A 15,032-nucleotide genomic window follows, 5' to 3' on the forward strand; every position below is an offset into this window, starting at 1 on the left:
CGAGCAGCAGACTTACAAAAGGACCGCGGGTTCTCCTGGAGGAGGAGAAGAGGTTCAGATGGCTCTGAGCACTATGCGACTTAGCTTCTGAGGTCATCAGTCGCCTAGAACTTAGAACTAATTAAACCTAACTAACCTAAGGACATCACACACATCCATGCCCGAGGCAGGATTCGAACCTGCGACCGAAGCGGTCACGCGGTTCCAGACTGAAGCGCCTTTAACCGCACGGCCACACCGTCCGGCTGTGGAGAAGAGGGGGGAGGGGGAGATAATGTAACATCTCGTCGACAAGGAGATCATTAGAGATGGCGCAGAAGCTCGGATTATGGAAGGATGGGAAAGGAAATCGGATGTGCCCTTTGAAATGAACCATGCTGCCATTTACCCGAAGTGATGTAAGGAAATCACAGAAACCGAAATCAGGATGGCCGGACGTGGGTTTGAACTCTCTTCCTCCCGAATGAGAATCCAGCGTGCTGACCACTGTCCCACCTCACTCGTAGCGGCTACTCGTCATCACTGACTTCGTCCAGATCTATCGGGTATGCCGGGCTTGCTCCAGAAACGAAAGTGACGGACGTGGGAGCTCCAGATGGCCAAGCGCTTAGGAGGAAACAAAATTTTTGTCGCTGGTCAGGTACGGCATGAATTATTTTCGTTAGCGTGGTTACCAGACAGCAGTTGGCGCAGTGGGAAGAGTACAGAACGGTAACGGAGTTTCGTGGGCTCGAATCCTCATGCGGAAGCACTTTCCGTAAATTATAACTTTTACGTTACCTACAGTACAAGTAAACCGAAATAAAGTTCATTAATATGAGTTTAGTGTGCTCGAATCCTCATGCTGAAACTCTTTCCTTAAATTACAATTTTTACGTTACCTACACTATAAAAAAACCGAAATAAAGTTCATTATATTATATTCATTAACATTATCCTAAAAGGGATGAAAAGGAAAGGTAAAGGAAACTTGGTATTATCATCGTGCAGTTTTAAGGTGATTGCTTCCAAATACACTACGCTAATGAACCCTGCGCCGTATATTCTTATCTTCAGGTAAAGAATTTGATCAAAAAGCTTCAAAACTACCCTTATCTAATCGAGAGAGACTAAAGAATCACATCCCGAGCAGAATCCGCGGAAATACATTCCACTGTACATCATCAACTATTCTCGAAAATTTTTAATGAAATGATGCGTTACTCATGGTTTGCTGCCAAACTTTGCAGTGGGAGAGAGCATTTTATGACTGAAAAACAAGTTGGTTTTTCTACAGAAGCTTAGAAATAACCACGTTATTGTAAAAATACAGCGTTTATTGCGTGTGCAAGAGACCTAGAAAATTACTTCTTCCATTGTTTCTTCTATGAATATCACCCCAACAGGGATCAATCAACATTTGCAAAATAATAAAGTTATATAATTTTATATGTGAAGTTCTCGTGTACGCCTTATAATCCCTTCCTTAAAATTTATTAACAATCCCAAATTTTCCTTGGTTTTCCTTTATGTGCGTTTCATGAAAATATTGATTAACACAGTATATCAAACTTTATATCGGTCTCTTTGTAATTTAAGTAACGTAAAACCTGAAATTAAGGAAAACTATTTCCTGTCAAGGATTCGAACCCGCGACAGACAATACTGTTCTGAACTCTTAATTCTGCGCCTACCGCCGCCTGGAATGCACGCTAACATCAGTGGCTCATGCCGTGATCGACCCACGCCACAAATGCAATTTTTTTTAAACGCTTGACCATCTTCAGCTTCCACTTCTGTCACTTTTATTTCTCGTCAACAGCTGCACATACTAGAGATTTGGGCAAAATATGTGATTGCGAGTCACTGTTGAAGTACTGCTTATCTTTCGTGTTTTACTGTCCCTCATAATGTAGATCGCTAAACCGAATATCACACTAGAGTAATCTGGGCCCACCCTATCCCATGGTTGCCTAAAATTACACTTTAAACCAACGTTGTTTGCAATGGGAAATAATCAGCCTTTTCCTAATATCTGCTGAAATACCAGAGAATATGGCTATGATGGCTCTTAGGAGAGGCAGCCTGTACAATTAAGTCTTGCAGTAAAAAATACAGGAAATTTTCAGATCTGACATTTCAAAATTTTGAAACCAGACCTAGGAATGGTTTTCATAGGTCAACATTTGTAAGATCCCTTACCAAATAATTATGCTAGCTTAGATAATAGTGAAAGCCATTAATATTCAATGATTTCTACAGCACTGAGGAATACATAAATTATTCGCCTTCACCCTCATCTGCCACTATGTTCAAGAACACGTGTGCTGTACCTTAATATATCCTCCATAAAAAGTTTGTTTGTACTCCTGCATCTCTGAACCGATTCAGGCTTTTGGGAACCAAAAACGCTGTTATAGAAAGCACCAAAGAATTAATACGTTATACTACTAGTATCATTACTACTACAGATGGGAAATTTGACATATCTGCTTAGTTGAGTGTTTTATGTTTTTCTCCATAATGACGGCAGCAGTGTGTTAAGGTATAGGGAAGGGCTAAGTACCTAGAAACAATTTTCAAATTTCGTCTTTTGAAAACTCTGTAAGAGATTTTTAATATATGTTATTCCATTTCTAAACGGCGGGGTTCACTTTTGGGTAATGCAGTCTTTTTCCTGAAATACCGAATTGCCTCATAAAAGTAAGGTTTTGCAAATGCCATTAACGTTCGAAGGTAGCACATGGTCATGTACCTGGAAGAAATGTACTATTGAAATTTACAAGTGTTGCAATTGAGAAAATCTTGTTAGTTCTGTATTTAATAGTCCATGTGTTACATTATTACTCAACAATCAGTAAGTGAAACTAAAATAAATAGAAGCTTTATTGAAACCCGCAACGGCCTTCACGCAAAGAAAACCACCATAACGACCGGGAGAGCTGTGTACTGACCAGACGCCCCTTCTGTCCACATCCTCCGCTGAGAATGACACGGCGGTCGGTTCGTCCTGATGAGTCAATTGTGGCCTAAAGACGGAGTAGAGTTATTGAAACCCAGTTAAATATGTCTTGAAATACAGCGTAGCGCACAAATATTTCACAATTTTGTTTCTGGATAAACACTTTACTGTCAATATAAACTCATAGAGCCGGCCGGAGTGGCCGAGCGGTTCTAAGCGCTACACTCTGGAACCGCACGACCGCTACGGCCGCAGGTTCGAATCCTGCCTCGGGCATGGATGTGTGTGATGTCCTTAGGTTAGTTAGGTTTAAGTACTTCTAAGTTCTAGGGGACTGATGACCACAGCAGTTAAGTCCCATAGTGCTCAGAGCCATTTGAACCAAACTCAAAGAAATATATATTACGAGTACTATGGAAAACACTCTGTGGAAAATTGTTCTAACTCAGCAAATGCACAGAAAGGAAGTTACATGGGTTGAGGTCTGGACTCTTGTGGAGCCAAAATTGACCATCATTGGAATGACCTGCTGAGTGAAATGACCTGCATGTCGAAGAGCTCGGTTAAGGAATCTGATACAGTATTTGTAGTATGTGGCCTTGCTCCACATTCCATGAAGCACTGCGTGCTGAAGAGAAATACAGTCGTAAGAGGCTGTGGAAGGGAGTCATTCTGAAATATGCCCAAATAACACGTACTGGTCACAGTTTCTTCAAATAACAACGGTTCAGTAATTCAGTGACTGGAAACTGATACCTACCCTGTAATAGCATGATGCTGCCGTTGATGAGGCACTTGCGGATTTTCAGTAGTCACTAAGCCAGCCGTTGTGGCCGAGCGGTTCTAGGCTCTTCAGTCCGGAACAGCGCTGCTGCTGCGGTCGCAGGTTCGAATACCTACCTCGGGCATGGATGTGTGTGGTATCTTTAGGTTAGTTAGGTTTAAGTAGTTCTAAGTCTAGGGGACTGATGACCTCAGATGTTAAGTCCCACAGTGATTAGAGCCATTGTGAGTTGTCCCTAAAGCGTACATTTTGTTTGTTCACGACACCATCCAAATGAAAGTGCGCCTTGTATGAAAATCTAATGTTGTTAAGAGTTTGTTCCCTATCCTCCGCTCAGTGGGCAAACAGTAGTCTCTGCTGTTTATGTTCTGCAGTGAGCGTCTGAGGAGAGATCATCTTGTACGCACACATCCGGAGATCACTTTTAAGGATTCGTCCAACGGAGCGTTTTGGATTCGCCCAGTTGCGCTACTGCCTTTCTGCACAACTTCCACCGGCTTCTGTGTAGAGCAACCCATACAGCTTCAATATTCTCCGGCGAACTAAAAGGCTTCTTCTGAGGTAGTTTCGCTTCCAATATTGATATTTCCCGCAGAAATTGATCATACAGCGTGCGAATAGTTTTCTTGCAAGCTGCCAACCGAGAGTTACACTGGCTCGAAACCGCCTCTGAATCGCAGCAGTAGTTTTCGTTTTGTGAAAAAGTAACACAACGTCAAATGGCTGCCACACTGTTAGTTTTCCATTGTCGGGCATGCTGTAAATACTAGTTTCCAAGCAACGATATCGTGAACTACGCATCAATTCGTAACTCATTTCTTTCTCCAAGCTCTACTGCTACTGATGTTGAGATGCCCTACAGGATAAGTAGTGCTACTCGTAAATTATGTTTGAAACAAATGGTGAGATATTTCGTGCGCCACACTGCAGAAGCTATGGGAAACGAAAACTGATTTCCATTTCGATCACAAGTAAAATTGTTAAGGCATTAAAAGACTCAGTTTATTTTCAGATATGAAATGTTCGATTGTAGTAAGCCTTCTTTCGTTTCAAGTTGCAAGATGGTGCTTGACCGACGAAGTATTGCTCATCTGTCCACACCATAGATAACTGGTATGTCATAATTAACTCGTTCAGTCCTGTGCAGTGTTGAGCAACCGACAGTGACAGAATTCAGCAGCAATGCCGTGCATCACTAATTCACATTTCGTCACGTTCGGGGCTACTGCGAAGAAACGTATGTACTGGACTGCACAGCAAGGTTCGCCGTGGAGAGACGATAGCAGCTATCTAAGGTTCCTGGCTATTGGTACTGCGTCGCTCTTACGGAATATTCTAGTCCGACACTTCCGAGAACTGACGGCACGCGGTGAGGCAGTGTCAAATAGTTCCTAATTTAGGGACAGTACCTCCACACTGATCACCTGAATTGTTGAAGACTGGCTATTCAGCGAAGTGGCCGTCGTTGGTGGAAGAGTTCACCTATAGTCTACAAGTGGAACAGGTTCGCGTAGGGGGAGGCTTGCAGCTTGTTTGGTTTACGCAGCACTGAGGACAGGCAGACGTCCCGTGGGCAACTTTGTCGGGCATTTAGCAATATCGAGTACCTTCATGATTTTTCGTTTTCACTGATATCATGCTTTTGCTGAAACTCGAGTAGTAGCAACAGCCCAAAAACTTGTTTCACTATGATCAATTACCTCGTCGGCGTATATGACAACTGAGTCAAAACGTTTTGCAGTTAAGTCGGGTTTCCTTTAAATGGTCACCAATATTACGGAATTCATGTAACTTCCCTGTGTATGAGCAATTTCATTCGTTATATATTTTTGGCCGCGCGGAATGGCCGGGCCGTTTGCGGTGGCATGTCACGGATTGCGCAGCCCTTCCCGCCGGAGGTTCGAGTCCTCCCTCGGGCATTGGTGTATGTGTCGTTCTTAGCATAAGTTACTTTAAGTAGTGTGTAAGTCTAGGGACCGGCGACCTCAGCAGTTTGGTCCCTTAGGAATTCACACACATTTGAACAAATATTTTAGTTTATTTTGAACTGCCTGTAAAATTTTCCTATGAATGTGTTAATGACGGACGTCCAAATAAAGTAATTACGTGTGACTTCTGAGAAGACATTGGAAGAAAAAGAGATACAATTTATGACAGAGCGTTCGGCAAGAAAGAAAAAAAAATTATTTAGAACTATTTGTATGGGTAGAATTATTTGTTTAACAGAGTGCCGAACTGATTGTTATTTCTAACAGAATCAAGCACCGCGTTGAAAATACGAGCGCTATTTCATTACTTCTACAACGGAAAGATACTTTGACGGAAGGTAATAAATTTTAGCTGCAACGTAGAAGCGGTGTGAATATGAGCTACGTAAACCTGTTGAGACAACGTACACTTTCCATGCAGCATCATGTTTCGTGAAGTAAATGCGCAGATAGATATACGAATAATTTCAATACGTGAGTCTTTTATTCCCTAAATAAAGATCCAAACCCACATCCCGGACTGTGATTCAGTTACCAGGATAGCGAATTACATTGTGTGGATTGCCTTATGCACTACAGATAAACTTAATAACTTTGTATTAGAAAGAAGACTCGTTCCCCGATTGATGATTCACCACTGTCATATTGGTTAGGCAATGAATAATTTATTGTTGAAACCTCGTGGGAAGAAGCATGCGCAGCGCGGAAAGTCAAAAGGAATCGGTTTAAACGCAAGAACAGCTGTAACGTAGACGTAAAGGAAGGAAAATTACAGACATCAAAAAAAGTTTTGCATCACCTCGGTTCCGAGATTTTTGAACCCGTACAGAAAATTAGAATAGGGATCAATGTAAATATCATTTCAGGCCTTTTTATTGCTCATTAAAACCAAACATTGCATATTGTACCGCCATGTAGCGAGACCTTCAGAGGTGGTGGGCCAGGTAGCTGTACACACCGGTACCGGTATGTTGGCGGCAGTAGAATCGTTCGACAGACAGCTTCAAATGCCGGTTCTATAGGTTTTCTCAGTAGTGTTTCTCGAAAAGAACGTTGCCCTTCCTTCAGGGACTTCGATTTGGGTTCCCATAATATTTCTGTAATACTTACGTGTTGTTCGTACATACCGTTATCAAATGTAGTAGCTCGCTTCTCACTTGCTTCGATGTCTTCCTTCAATACGACCTGATACGGATCCGAAACATTCAAGCAGTAGTTAGGAACAGGTTGCACCAGCGTTCTATAAGATGCAGATGAACCACTCTTTCCTAATATTCTCCCGATAAACCGAAGTGTACCATTCACCTACCCCACCACAGTTCTCAAGTACTCGTTCCACCTCATATTTTACGCATAGATATTTAAACAACTTGAATGTGTCAAGCAGAACACTACTAATACTTTACCCGATCATTACAGGTTTGATCTTCCTACTTATCGCCATTAACTTACATTTTTCCTCATTTAATGCTAGCTGCCATTCATCACACCAACTGGATATTTTGTCTAAGTCTATTCTATCTTTCTAAAGTCACTCAACTTCGACACCTTAATGTACCCCATGGCATCACCAGCAGACTACTGCAGATTGGTGCCCACAATTTCAGCCAAATCATCAGAGCAACAGCGGTCCTATAACACTTCCCTGGGGCTCTCCGATGATACTCTTGTCTCTGATGAACACTCACCGTCGACGACTACATACTAGTTTCTGTTATTTAAGAAGTCTTGGAGCCACTCACATAACTGACTGTGAACTTGTCCCATATGCTCTTACCTTCGTTAACAGCCTGCAATGGGGAGCACTGTCAACTGCTGTCCGGAAATCCATAAATATTTAATCTGTCTGTCGCTCTTCATCCAGAGTTCTCGGTATATCATGTGAGAAAAGGGCAAGCTGAGTTTCGCATGGGCGATGCTTCCTAAAACCATGCTGATTCGTGGACATAAGCTTCTCAGTCACAAGAAAGTTTTGTATTCCAACTGAGAATATGTTGAAGGATTCTGCAGGTAACAGACTTTAGGGATATTGGTCTGTAATTTTGCGGGTATTTTCTTTTACCCTTCTTATATACTGGAGGCAACTGCTCTTTTTTCCAGTCGCTTGGGACTTTGTGCTGGGCGAGAGATTCACAATAAATGCAAGCTAGGTAAGGAACCAATCTAATCTTTAAGTTCTTTCTCTGCACCAGGTATTGCTATTACTATGTCGTACACACGGGAGTCTGTCCGATGACCAAATGACGGTATGTTTGTAAAGTTCTCGTATGTGAACGATTTCCTGTACGTGAAGTTGAAAACTTCGGCTTTCGTTTTAGTATCTTCAACTGCCACACGAAACTGGTGAACAAGGGGCAGAATGGAAGCCTTGGAGCCCATAAGCGATTTTAGGTAAGAGTAGAATTTTCTCGGATTCTCTGCCAGATCTTTTGCTTAGGTGCGACGGTTGCACTTGGTTGCACATATATGTTTACACAGATGCACGAAACTCTACTAACCTTCGCTTCTCGTCATTTGTGTGTTCTCTTATGAACGGAGAGTGCAACAGACCGTGACTCCTCAGCATCCGCCGAATTTCGTTGTTATACCACGGTGGGTCTTTTCCATTGCTTATCCACTTACTAGGCACAGAACTCATCAAACCATGATTTACAATCAGCTTAAACCTCACCCATTACTCCTTTACATCCATCTTAATGGAACAAAGTGATGTGAATTCACTGTATACGTGAGATGATAATAACTGCTTATGTGCCCTATTTAACAGAAACACTCTTCACCCTTCTTGACTGATTTATTAACTACCGTAAACATAGTAGCTATAATGACAACATGATGGCTAATCCCCGTGTCTATACTAACATTGCTGATAAGGTCCGGCCTATTTGCAGCTACTAGGTCTAAGTTACTTCCACTGCCTGTGGGCTCCGCAGACAGCTGCTCAAGACAATTTTCAGAAAACGTGTTCAGAAATATTTCGCATGACTGTCTATCTGTACCCTCGCAACGAATCCGTAAACGTCCGAGTCTATACTCGGCAGGTTAAAGTTGCCTACTGCATGATGCGGGTATTTACGCGCCACTGGCCGTAGACTTCCTTTGAATGACTTTACAACTGTCATAGCGGGAATCAGGTGGCCGGTAAAAACAACCAACTGTTCGTTCAGCATTATGTAGCCTCTTTTTTCATGATACTGATATGATTGTAGAGTGTGATGATAGAACGTTTTCGGAGATTAGGATCATACACTGAGGTCACAAGAGTCACGGGATACCACCTAATATCGTTTCGGTCCTCCTGTTTCACGGCCTAATAGAGCAGCTCGACGTGACATGGACTCAGCCGGTCGCTGGAAGTTCCCTGCAGAAATATTGAGCCATGCCGCCTCTACAGCCGTCAATAACTGCGGAAGTGTTGCCGGTGCAGGATTTCTTGCACGAACTGACCTCTCCATTACGTCACATAAATGTTGGATGCGATTCATGTCGGGCCACGCGGGTGAGCAAATCATTCTTTCGAATCGTTCAGAATATTCTTCAGAACAGCTGTGGCCCCGTCACGGGGCGTATCGTCGTCCATAAAAATTCCATCGTGGTTTCGGAACATTACGTCCATGAACTGCTGAAGATATTCTCCAAGTAGCGATACATGCAGAAGACTTAGTCTGTTCCACACCATTACGGCGCCACCACCAGATTGCACAGTGCCTTGTCGACAACTTAGGTGCATGACTTCGTCGGGTTTGCGCCACACTCGAATCTTACCATCAGCCGTTACCATCTTAAATCGGGACTTACACTCCTGGAAATGGAAAAAAGAACACATTGACACCGGTGTGTCAGACCCACCATACTTGCTCCGGACACTGCGAGAGAGCTGTACAAGCAATGATCACACGCACGGCACAGCGGACACACCAGGAACCGCGGTGTTGGCCGTCGAATGGCGCTAGCTGCGCAGCATTTGTGCACCGCCGCCGTCAGTGTCAGCCATTTTGCCGTGGCATACGGAGCTCCATCGCAGTCTTTAACACTGGTAGCATGCCGCGACAGCGTGGACGTGAACCGTATGTGCAGTTGACGGACTTTGAGCGAGGGCGTATAGTGGGCATGCGGGAGGCCGGGTGGACGTACCGCCGAATTGCTCAACACGTGGGGCGTGAGGTCTCCACAGTACATCGATGTTGTCGCCAGTGGTCGGCGGAAGGTGCACGTGCCCGTCGACCTGGGACCGGACCGCAGCGACGCACGGATGCACGCCAAGACCGTAGGATCCTACGCAGTGCCGTAGGGGACCGCACCACCACCTCCCAGCAAATTAGGGACACTGTTGCTCCTGGGGTATCGGCGTGGACCATTCGCAACCGTCTCCATGAAGCTGGGCTACGGTCCCGCACACCGTTAGGCCGTCTTCCGCTCACGCCCCAACATCGTGCAGCCCGCCTCCGTGAATGGAGGGACGAATGGAGACGTGTCGTCTTCAGCGATGAGAGTCGCTTCTGCCTCGGTGCCAATGATGGTCGTATGCGTGTTTGGCGCCGTGCAGGTGAGCGCCACAATCAGGACTGCATACGACCGAGGCACACAGGGCCAACACCCGGCATCATGGTGTGGGGAGCGATCTCCTACACTGGCCGTACACCACTGGTGATCGTCGAGGGGACACTGAATAGTGCACGGTACATCCAAACCGTCATCGAACCCATCGTTCTACCATTCCTAGACCGGCAAGGGAACTTGCTGTTCCAACAGGACAATGCACGTCCGCATGTATCCCGTGCCACCCAACGTGCTCTAGAAGGTGTAAGTCAACTACCCTGGCCAGCAAGATCTCCGGATCTGTCCCCCATTGAGCATGTTTGGGACTGGATGAAGCGTCGTCTCACGCGGTCTGCACGTCCAGCACGAACGCTGGTCCAAGTGAGGCACCAGGTGGAAATGGCATGGCAAGCCGTTCCACAGGACTACATCCAGCATCTCTACGATCGTCTCCATGGGAGAATAGCAGCCTGCATTGCTGCGAAAGGTGGATATACACTGTACTAGTGCCGACATTGTGCATGCTCTGTTGCCTGTGTCTATGTGCCTGTGGTTCTGTCAGTGTGATCATGTGATGTATCTGACCCCAGTAATGTGTCAATAAAGTTTCCCCTTCCTGGGACAATGAATTCACTTATTTCAATTTCCAGGAATGTATTTGACCGTGTCCAACCGATATGGTGAGGCGCTGCAGGCGATGTCGTATTGTTAGCAAAGACACTCACCTCGGTCGACTGCGACCACAGCTCATTGAAGCCAGATTTCGCCACACTGTCCTGGCGCATACGTTGCTCATACTTTCCCAGTGACTTGTGCCATTATTTCATGCAGTGTTGCTTGTCTATTAGACTGACAACTCAACGCGAACGTCGCAGTTCCTGTTGTTAAGTGAGAGGTAATGCATGAAATTTGGAACTCTCGGCACATTCTTTACACTATTGATCTCTCAACATTGAATTTCCCAACGATTTCTGAAATTGGAATATCTCTTACGTCTAGCTCCAAGTACAACACCGTGGTCAAAGTCTGCTGAATCCCGTCGTGCGGTCATAGTCACACCGGACACGTTTCCACATGAATCAGCTCAGTAAAAATGACAGCATCGCCATGCACTGCCTTTTCATACCTTGTGTGCGTTATAATTCCGCCTGTATATGTGCGTATCGCTTTCCCATTACTGTTGTCATAGATTGCGAAAACTGAATATTGGATCAAGAGTACGAGGTCTAATAATAAAATTTTAATTGTCATATCCAAAAACGTTATGTGATTAATATATTGCTTGTTTGCAGTATGCCATCCTGGTACATACTGAAATCCTCACAGCAAAGAACCGCAGCAAAATCGCTGTAGGAACTAATGCAAAATGGTACCGCCCGTGACAGTTTTATCATTGAGCTGTACCATTTTATTACTGTTCGTCTAATCACGTTCTACAGTACTGTGATGGTTCAAAATGGTTCAAATAGCTCTGAGCACTATGGGACTCAACATCTTAGGTCATAAGTCCCCTAGAACTTAGAACTACTTAAACCTAACTAACCTAAGGACATCACACACACCCATGCCCGAGGCAGGATTCTAACCTGCGACCGTAGCAGTCCCGCGGTTCCTGACTGCAGCGCCAGAACCGCTGGACCACCGCGGCCGGCCAGTACTGTGATCCGGGGTTTAAATGTAACTATATTCATGTATAAAATTATATAACTTAAATATTTATAGATGATGTAGGAAGAAGGGAGCGTAAGCGATACCCCAACTCACTATCTGTCATCCTACATATAACCAAAATACAAGCACAATTTAACACTATATTTTACAAGAAACGTTCACTTAGTGACACATATTTACATGTCTAGGGCCTGTGGAGACCCGTAACAGGCAGCGATAAGTACGACGCAATCTATGCTACATTTCAAATACCTTCAGTATTTTATTTTATGTGCTTAACTTTTCTTTTTACTTTAAGTGCTATCAAAATACGTTTTGTAATTTAAATAAGCTATTCTCTTTCTTTGTTGTGAAACTGACGTACTGTCGCCTCTTCCAAGGTGTTAAGGCACTAGTGTTTGACCAGTATGTGGCCCCAAGAAATTCTTCTGGCTCTTAAAGTCCACTTTATACACAAGAACTCTGTTTCTCTTTCGGTTCGATTCTCATTTGTCGAAATAAGCTAGGAGTATTGCTGCCTAAAATCTTGGGCTGTACTGGGATCGAATCCCTACACAGCATGTAAAAAAAGCCTTTGAGAGCAACCATGAAAACACGAAAGAGAGGTCCTATAAACATGGACTCTAAAATTCATACCTTAAGAGATATGAGTACTTGTTCCTCTTCACTACAGTGAACTACTCTAATTGCATAAGTGCTCATAGCTCTTAAGATATGCAATTTAGAGCCTATATTTCCTGACTGTTTTCTCGTTTCGGTCCATATTGTCTCCTCCCAAAGCATGTAATTCAAAGAGCTTGAAGTAGGAGAGATGTGTTTCAAAGTATCGAGGATGAACAGCTGCTCATAGCTCTTACGGGTATGCATCTTAGAGCCCATGTCTACTGCACTTTCCCCTTGTTCCGATGGGTACTGCCAACTCTCAAAGTATTCTGCTCCTTTTTTAATACCTTGTATATGTCATTCAGATGGGCCAGTTGTTCCCAAACCTGTGGTAACTACCTCTGAGGTGCAAAATTAAAATTTCTGATGGATAAAACAAAAGGGTTCATTATTGTGATTCGGTCGGGAAACTAGATTATTTTTGAAAGATCGCTCTTCCTTAAGACTGTAATATAAATTACATAAATTACCGAAAATCACGTTTTGATTTAAAATACGTGTATCATCGCGTGAGACAATATGGCGTAGGTTATAGCACAAGATAACTATGTAATGCCATTATCATGATCACTATTATTATTATTATTATTATTAGTCACAGTAGTCTGACAGAGCAGTTTTCCAAGCCTCTGGGTAATTACCCACTGAAGGGGTCTTCCAACTAATAAAATTTCAGAAGTAGAGAGTTTTGCAGTCAAGTGATTTACAATGAGGGTTAGTACAGACGACGCATTTCACCTTGAATGATTTTAAATGGGGGAGCAGGCTGTGGGTGTAGCAAGTTTCGCTAGGAACAGAAGTGGTGCAGAGGAAGCACGTTTTGTAGCACTTATTTACGCTCAATGTGGATAGTTAATTTTATTTTCTGAGTAAAAACCCTAAGAGATTTTGGTAGTATGTAAAATCAGTCAGTGGGTCAAAATCATCTGTACATTCTCTCAGCGATCACACCGGCACAGAAACAGAAGATAACAGAGAGAAGGCCGGAATACCGAATTCAGTCTTCCGAAGTTGTTTCACCGCGTAAGATACTAACACTGTCCCTCCTTTCAGTTGTCGTGCGAACGTCGAAATGGCAGATATTGAGATAACCGTTCGCGGAACTGAAATGCAGCTACAGTTGCTTAGTAGTGGAAAGGCTTTAGGGCCAGATGCGATAACTTTAAGATTCTATAAAGATTATGCGAAAGAACTTGCTCCCCTTCTAGCAGTAATTTATCGTAGATCGCTTGAACAACGAAAGATACCTAAAGACTGGAAAAAGTACACATTATTCCCGTTTTTAAGAAAGGCCGTAAGACAGATCCACACAGTTATAGACCTATGTCGTTGATGTCAATCTGTTGTAGAGTTATGGAACATGTTTTATGCTCAAGAAATATGACGTTCTAAGAAAATGAACAGCGTCTCTATAAAAATCGCCATGGATTCTGCAAACGGAGATCCTGCGAAAGTCAGCTCTCTCTGTTCCTCCACGAGATCCATAGCAAAGTACACAACGGCGGTCAGAATGATGCCGTGTTCCTTGAGTTCAGCAACGCATTTGACACCGACCCGCATTGCCGTTTAATGAAAAAAATACGAGCTTACGGAGTATCAGAGCTGACCTGCGATTGGATTCAAGACTTTCTTGCAGACAGAACTCAACACGTCGCTCTTAACGGAACTAAATCGACAGATGTAATATCCGGAATACCACAGGGAAGTATGATAAGACTGTTGATGTCCTTTGACGCTATTCGCAGATGATGCAGTTGTTTATACCAAAGTAGCAACGCCAGAAGATAATAAGAATTTGCAGAACGGTCTGCAGAGAACTGATGAATGGTGCAGACTTTTGGCAGTTGACCCTGAACGTAAATAAATGTAACATATCGCGCATACATAGGAAAATAAATCCACTACTGGGCAGCTACACTAGTGTTGACAAACAGCTGGAGATAGTGTCTGCCGTAAAATATTTAGGCGTAACTATCCAGACAGACCTTAAGGGGAATAACCATATAAAACAGATAGGAGAAAAGCAGGCACAAGACAGATTCACCAGAAGTATCTTCATGAAAAGTAACTCATCCACGAAAAAAATGGCTTATGTGACGCTTGTCCACCCGACCCTTGTGTATTGTTCATCTCTCTTGGATCCCTATCAGGTAGGGCTGATTGAGGAGATAAAGAAGATCCAACGAAGAGAGGGACGTTTCGTCACGGCATCGTTTAGCTGGCGAGAGAGCGTTAGGGAGATGCTAAACAAACTCCACTGGCAGACGTTACAAGAGAGACGTTCTGCATCACGGAGAGATTTACTATAGAAATTCCGTGACAGCACTCTCCAGGAGGAGTCAAACAACATATTACTTCCTCTCATATATATATCTTGCGTATTGACCCAGAAGCGAAAATTCGAAAAATTAGAGCTAATACAGGGGCTTACACTATTCGCGAGTGG

Source organism: Schistocerca cancellata, chromosome 2 (genome assembly GCF_023864275.1).
Source record: "Schistocerca cancellata isolate TAMUIC-IGC-003103 chromosome 2, iqSchCanc2.1, whole genome shotgun sequence".
NCBI classification, from domain to species: Eukaryota; Metazoa; Arthropoda; class Insecta; order Orthoptera; family Acrididae; genus Schistocerca; species Schistocerca cancellata.